Raw genomic sequence first — 7,117 nt, 5'->3', positions numbered from 1 at the left:
TCTTCCCTTCTGGTCACGTTTAATCTAACATGTAGTAGCACATTCTACCTGTGCAATATGAAAACTTTTTACAAGCAAAATTCTCTGTACAATATAAGCTTTCTATACATATAGAGGAATCTGTCCAATATCAGTAATTTTAATAGTAAAAGTATTTTTCTACTAATGGAAGAAGAATCTGTGCAATTCCAACATTTTTCTATATATAGAATAACTCTGTGCAATATTGTAATTTTGCACAGTCAAAGACATCTGTGCAATATCTGCATTTGTAGATATGATGAAGTTAAATACCAATAGTTTATTTTTAATTTTTCTATGATGCTTTGGACAATCCCTTTTGTTGTTGTAACACTGCAGATTTCCTGTCTGTGGGATTAATAAAGGTGTATCTTATATTATCTTATCTTAAAAAATTGGCCCTGTGCTTGCAAAGCTAAGGCAGACAGACCCTATTCAAAGCAGATATTATATATTGACTTATCGCAGCAGGAAAAGCACAGAAAGAATTGATAACACTATCATGGTTCATACAGTAAACTAGGAATCCCAGTAAGTCATGATTGCAAATCAGCGTGAAACATAGCAGGAAATGCAGCCATCCACAAAGGAAATGCAGGCATCACTAATACACCTGTACATATCCTGCTTTGATGTGTCAAAATGTCTGCTGTGAAAAAAAAGTGCACAGAAATGGAAGCATATGAAGACATTTCCTCACCATTTAGAGCATTTGGCAAGTTATTATTATAGCTACCAATTACACACTTCAAGATGAATAACTTTTTGAACACACTATTCATGTGTGCTCAAAGCTTTTTTATATTCGTTTTGTCCTGGTAGTAAATCCACATATGTGACTGACAACATTACTGATAGCTTTATTCCTTTTAAAGTTACATGCTCAGCGGACATGAATTTACTTAACATCTACTTACTACACTTGTTTGTCCACTTTCAAAAGGCCTCTCCAACCTGCACAGCACTAGACAGTCACTCATATTCTCCCTTGTGCCAAATCTGCATAGATGCAATTTAATTCCTTTAGTTTGTGCCTCTACAAATGTTTAAAAAATGTCCAGATGATTGTATTGTAGTTTCTTCTATTTTGAGTAGTCTTTTAAAAACAGCCGCCCAATTCCGGGTCACGTGCAGAGCTCTTAATTTAGTTTGGGCCACCAGGTGGGCGTGTGTCATGGCTGCGTCTTCCTGTCTGTGGACAGGTAACCTGCTGTTGAGACTGTAGGCCTCCCTGAAGGACGTACAAAGAAAGAACACAGAGATCATGTTTAAAGTCACTGAAGTGGCACCTGTCTTCCCTTCGTTCAACATTACTGACTTTAGTTAAACCAAATGAGGGAACCAACGCCTCCAGACGGTGATACTGCCTTGAAAAGATGGAGAATACTTGCAAAGCACGAAAATCCTTATCGGACTAAAGTGGACTCTAATACGAATTACATGCAAATATTTTGGAGAAGGGAGTTTACTGAACTGAAGAAGCGGACTTGTATCCCTGAATCATCTTCAGCAAGAGGACTTCTGTTGGTCCTGTTAGCGGTAAGTTCACATCTAGCATCGGTCTAAGTTAATATGCAACATCCTTTGTGTTGTGTTTATTGTTTTTTTTTGTTTGTTTGTTTGTTTGTTTTTTTGCCAGCCTGCCTTGGAAATTTCCTGTCGTTGTGTGGTTTGCTTGCACCCGCCGTGGTGTTCATAATTCCTGGTCCATTTTATTAGACTAACTGAAGTCGGGCATTTCTCAGTAAAGCCGGATTGTTTGAGCATCGTCATGTGTTTGAGTGTTGAAGTTCTGTTTGTTGCTCATTGCTGCAGCAGAAACGATAACGTGGCACAGCTGCGGTAACTTCAGGGACACAGGTTCTGACGGTTAAATTATGTTCAGTTTCCTCTGCGCACGTGACAGGTCAGTAGTTACACATAGAATCCAGGTTCATAATTGTTATATTAAAGCTTGTCTGGATGAAACGGAGCTCCACCAGCCCTGTCAGGATATTCGTTTTAGGATAAACCAGACATTACGTACAATAATGCGTAATGGATGGTATATTTGGGGTATATTGCAGTGATTTAATTGCGTTCTGAAACTGGAGTTAGTGAGGTGAACGTCAAAGCAGCTCAAATAAACCTGAGGCTCACCCTGTGTCTGACTGAAAATTACGCCCTTAACTGGCTCACATTAATACAAAAGTTGCACAAAGTACATGCCTTGTGGTAAACGTGTATCAGATTTTGATGCTACAAAAAAAATTAGGTGCTTTTCGTAAATCAAACAAAGCTACTAATATAAAGCACCTAGTTAGTCTTGATAAAGTGGTGTCTTGGCAGCACAATGCTGTATTCTTAATTTTCTTCATAGTGTGGTCCAAAATGTGTAACTATGATTTCTGACAGGCATGAAGGAACTGATTAATCAGTCTGGGTAGCTGTCACTGCTGATATGTGATGCAGTGCTCAATCAATTAGTTGATTAAACTTTGCCTTGCGTGGAAAAAACAAAAGTTGACAGCTTCTCTTCCAGATTTACAGCCTTTTTTTCTGATACACAGGGGCGGATCTACTGGGGTGGCATAGGGTGGCAACTGCCACCCCTAGAAGATGCCTTGCCACCCTGGCTGCCACCCCAGTTCTGAACGATCTAATTTAAAAATATGTATATGAAAGGTTGTGGCCGGCCGTAAAGAGCGAAAGTCCAGGAAAGACGAATAACGAGTGAAACTCCGATGTCTGAGTGCTTTCGAATGGACCATGTAGACGTAACGTCCTGTACAGTCTATGCTGCTACAGATACGAGGTGACACGACCCCCCTGAGGGGGCTGATCTTAGACCTCACTCATGTGGATGACAGCTGGACTTCGGTGTGACGGTAAGACACTAGTTAGACTGGGTTAGACTACATGCTAATATAACTGTTCACAATGTATTAAATGCTAATAGTGTCTAAATTCACATAAAGTGTTTGCTTGCGAGACGAGCCACGGTTTCCAGTGAGTCTGGGCCTTGCTAATTTTTACTTCTGTAGCTAGCTAATGTTAGAGAACAGCCACAGAAGGATGGTGGGGGATCATCTGTGGAAGTTTTTCTCTTTTTTTTGTGGATAATTACAACCTGTGGTTCTGACAACAGACTGTAAGTCAGAAGAAATCACACATTCACTAAGACTTTACATGACATTAAAGTGTAACCAGACCCCCAGTGACGCCAGATTTTCATGCACTGTTTGAAAACTACATTCTGCTTGTTTAATGCTGTTTATTTATTTATTTTTTATAATTTTGGTGTCAAGGTCATAATAACACCAACATTGATGTGTTTCATCATAGTACAGTCATATCATTTAGTTTACAGCTGAAAAAACGTTTACATGTTAAGTATCTCTTTAAAGGTTTAAATTGTACACATAAGATTGTATCAAAGAGTTAATAATGAAAATTATCAAAGGAAAAAACATAGTTCAGTCAGTGTGATTCTTGTAGGAGACAGTAAACAATGAAGAGGAAGGGAACCACCAGCAGCTTTTCCCAGCCTAAAAGAAGAGAGGAGGAACAGTTGAGAGAGAGAAAGAAATGAAGGCATGCAGAGCTCAGACAGCAAAAGGTAAATCAGAGACTATCTCTGGTCCAACTGGTCAACATGGTATGAATATTGCTTTAGTACAATATATCTGAGTAAGAGGTACACCTGTTGCAATAATTACCTTTTTGGACAAAATCTGATGTAGTTAGTCTTTTAATTTTAAGATGATAAGTAGATCCTTAATTCTTAAGAATATCCAATATTGGAATTATAGAACTATTGTAAGAAATGTCTCAAATAAAGAGCATCAAAAAATAAAACCACAAATCTAAGACAATAAATAAAATGATCTGGACTCTGACTCTGTTCTAGATGATTTAATAATGTAATCATTGTGGCAGGCCGAACATAAGCTAGATCACACAAATGCAGATTTCCCAAAACAATGCATAAGAGAGACATTGTCTAGTCTTAATCTAATTTGTTGCTAAATTTTAGAAACATTTTTAACATGTCTAGCATTTGGTTTCTTCAAAGTGTATAAGGTTGACTTTATTTCAGTTCAAATCTTTTCCCCTTTCTGCTAGACATATCAAATCACATATTCTGATTGACAGCTAATAAGAACAACTCATGTTTAGGATTGGCTGACAAATACAAATGATATTTACTTATTTAACATACTTATTTCAGCAGTGTTTGCGTCAATTTGATAACGCCTGCTGGTTGGTTTCATCCAAATCCATCATTCCATTTTTGAGTAATGTTGCTAACAGACAGACAGACAAACCAATGCCAATCGTCACATGACAAGTCGTGGTCTAAAATGCATTTGCAGTAACACTGGAATTACCCAATTCCAACTTTAATATTATCCATAAAGCTATGTTAGAAGATAGCGTGGCATCCACCAGCAACAAATTATAAAGTACTTTCATGCCTGTTATGCTGTTTTCAGACTGTAATTGTAGTTGTTTTCATGTAAATCTAAGACTAAGTCATGGGTCTGCACTTTAACCAATAACAACAAAAATGCAAAATTTTAAATTCAACTCAAAACATTACATTTCACAGAGACACAGCTATTTCAAAGACTCTTTACAAGCTTACCGGACATGAGTAGTTGTTGACTGATATATATTTTTTTTAGTGGTCCGTACTGATATTTGGAGAACAGGATGGCCAATCGGCCTATATAAGGCCAATGACATGTTATTATTTTGCAACTGATAAAGTAGAACAGCTTAATTATAACAAACATTTATTTAACACTGTTTATGTCTTTATTGTCTTTGTGTGTTTAATTAAGTCTGCAGTCTGTCTGCAGTGCACTTATTTTAATTAAAAAAAACATAACTCATAAATGCTCAAAGGTACACAAAAAATGTTATTTTTAAAAATAAAAATTATGATTTCTGTGACCTTAACAACAATTACCAGCAATTAGAAGCATCCTACTACTGATCTGGCAAAACAGACTGGTGTCTACTGTGTATCTAAGCATATTGTACCACTTGGAAGAGAGATTTACTGAACTGGAGGTGCAGCTTGACACTGTAGCAAACAACCTATTAGCTGCAGGAGCTACTCAGGCTCCAGTAGCTGGTGATAAATCTGTGTATCACTAAGAGCATGTATTTAGTCACCCCAGTGAAAGGTAGCTTTTTGATGGAGTATTACTTTTGGAGTCATTTACCAGTTACCTTTTCAAGGCAAACTGAATAATTTCATATCCAGTCACTGTCTTAATGGTGACTGTGGGCCCAGTGAAGAGTTTTCTACATACAGTAGCAATACACAGATACAAATAAGAAAGAGTGTTTGAGAGACAGACAGATGACTTTATCAGAGGCAAACACATGTTTATAGATGGTGAGAAAAACTTGCAGATACGGAGCCCACACCCTAACACATGTATGTCTCCTCAAGGCGTGTCACCAGTGCTTTGATCACTGTGATGCGTTCATCCTGTCGCCATGAAGGGATGAGTGTCATTGTCATTTAACACACCAAGCTGCAAAGAAATACAACTGTGTGTATCCCAGATATATGTATTTGTTCAACCACATGTGCACGCTCCGGAACCGTGATTCCACCATCAACTCAGATAGTTTGTGGCACCTTCTTGGCAAAACATTTGTCCATTGCATCAATATCTGGCATCAAAATGCTGATTATTATGCCAAAGAAAATTTCAACTTCTCCTGTAGTTTTATGTATGTTTGTTCCAAGTGAACTTTGATAGCCTGATGAGCGAGCCTCTGCAAGTTTCTTTGAACTTTGGTGCTGAGGAGGGTGAGGATCAGTGAACCAGATTCCGAATAATCGATCAGTTGGATTCAGGAAAGATGTAGAGAAAATGTAACCAGGTGAGGTATTTCTAGAGAAGTTGCAGACAGGACTGTTATGTGTGAGTCTGCTTTGATGCGTGACTCATCCCACATCGACGTCATTCTGTTTTATGAGTTTAAGGTTAGGAAGGTTGTCACTGTGCGGAATGCTGAGCATTTTAATAGTACTGTTATGTTCCCAACCTGGCTGACTGTATATGCCACAAATAGAAATATTGTTTTTAGATGTTGGTGAAGAAAAGAGAGCCGTTTGCCTCTTAGAGTTTGCTGACTAATAACTTGTTTGTTGTGATGCGTTTTCTTCATTTGCTTGATTGTCTTTGTCTTTGCTTTGAAAGAAATCAACACTGCTCCCTCAGTAAGCAGTGAGCCAGATGTGCAATAGGACATTTACGTTGCATGTTAAGATGTGTCAAATTGTAACTGTTTAGTAATTCTCCATACAAAAGCTGAAGTAACTGTAGACTCACAACTAAGACTGCACCTTAATTTAATTGTCGATGTGAATAATCTGTTGATTATTTATTGATTGGGTGCTTGGTTGATAAAATGTCAGAAAATGGTAAAAATTGTGGATCAGTTTCCTGAAGCCTAAGATGGACCTTTTCAAATGCCTTGTTTTGTCTACCACCTGAAGATATCCAGTGTTTTGTCATAGAAAGGCTAAGGAAACAGAAAATATTTAAAAAATTTAGAAGTTGAAATTTTTTTCTTTAAAAAAATGCTCAAACCAATCAATTAATTACCAAAATAGTTGGAAATTAATTTCATAATTGAAAAACAATTATTAAAGGATAATTCAAGTTTTATCCATTTTTAAAATTGACTGATTAATTGATTAATTGTTGCAGCTCTACTCAAAACACTTTTATCATCATGATAATCATAGGAGAAAGTAGAAAGTAGTAGATCAAGACATCTAGTGTGTATGTTGGGGGCTATGTTTGGTAACTCAGAAATATTGTCTTCATTACATTGTTTTTCCTCCAGAAAGAAATTATCAGTGTTTTTGGCTGTAAATGTCGTCCTGTTAATTTATTTCTAAAACAAATCTAAGGACCCACATCAAGACTACTTGTTATATTTTATGTTCTTTTCTAAAAAACTTCCATTAGCCAGTATTATGTGGAAATTGTTTCTTTTTCTGTTAGATATTTAGTTCTAGTTTTAATTCTTGACTATACAGTGCTTGTTGTGACTGATACTAAGGTGTAGTATTTGCATCCTT

The 7,117-nt window shown here is 37.0% G+C and overlaps 1 long non-coding RNA gene across 1 annotated transcript in view; it reads left to right on the top strand.

Annotated features, from left to right (window-relative positions):
• The first annotated feature begins 1,222 nt into the window (after window positions 1-1,222).
• The window catches only part of LOC111573302 (uncharacterized), a 69,377-nt gene continuing 63,482 nt past the window's right edge, over window positions 1,223-7,117 (top strand). The window contains exon 1 of the long non-coding RNA XR_008599986.1: window positions 1,223-1,560. This is a non-coding gene — a long non-coding RNA (uncharacterized LOC111573302). The remainder of the gene's footprint in view (window positions 1,561-7,117) is intronic.

The sequence above is a fragment of the Amphiprion ocellaris genome, chromosome 20 (genome assembly GCF_022539595.1).
Source record: "Amphiprion ocellaris isolate individual 3 ecotype Okinawa chromosome 20, ASM2253959v1, whole genome shotgun sequence".
NCBI classification, from domain to species: Eukaryota; Metazoa; Chordata; class Actinopteri; family Pomacentridae; genus Amphiprion; species Amphiprion ocellaris.
Note: the sequence above shows the minus strand (reverse complement) of the source record. Positions and strands in the feature narration are given on the sequence as shown.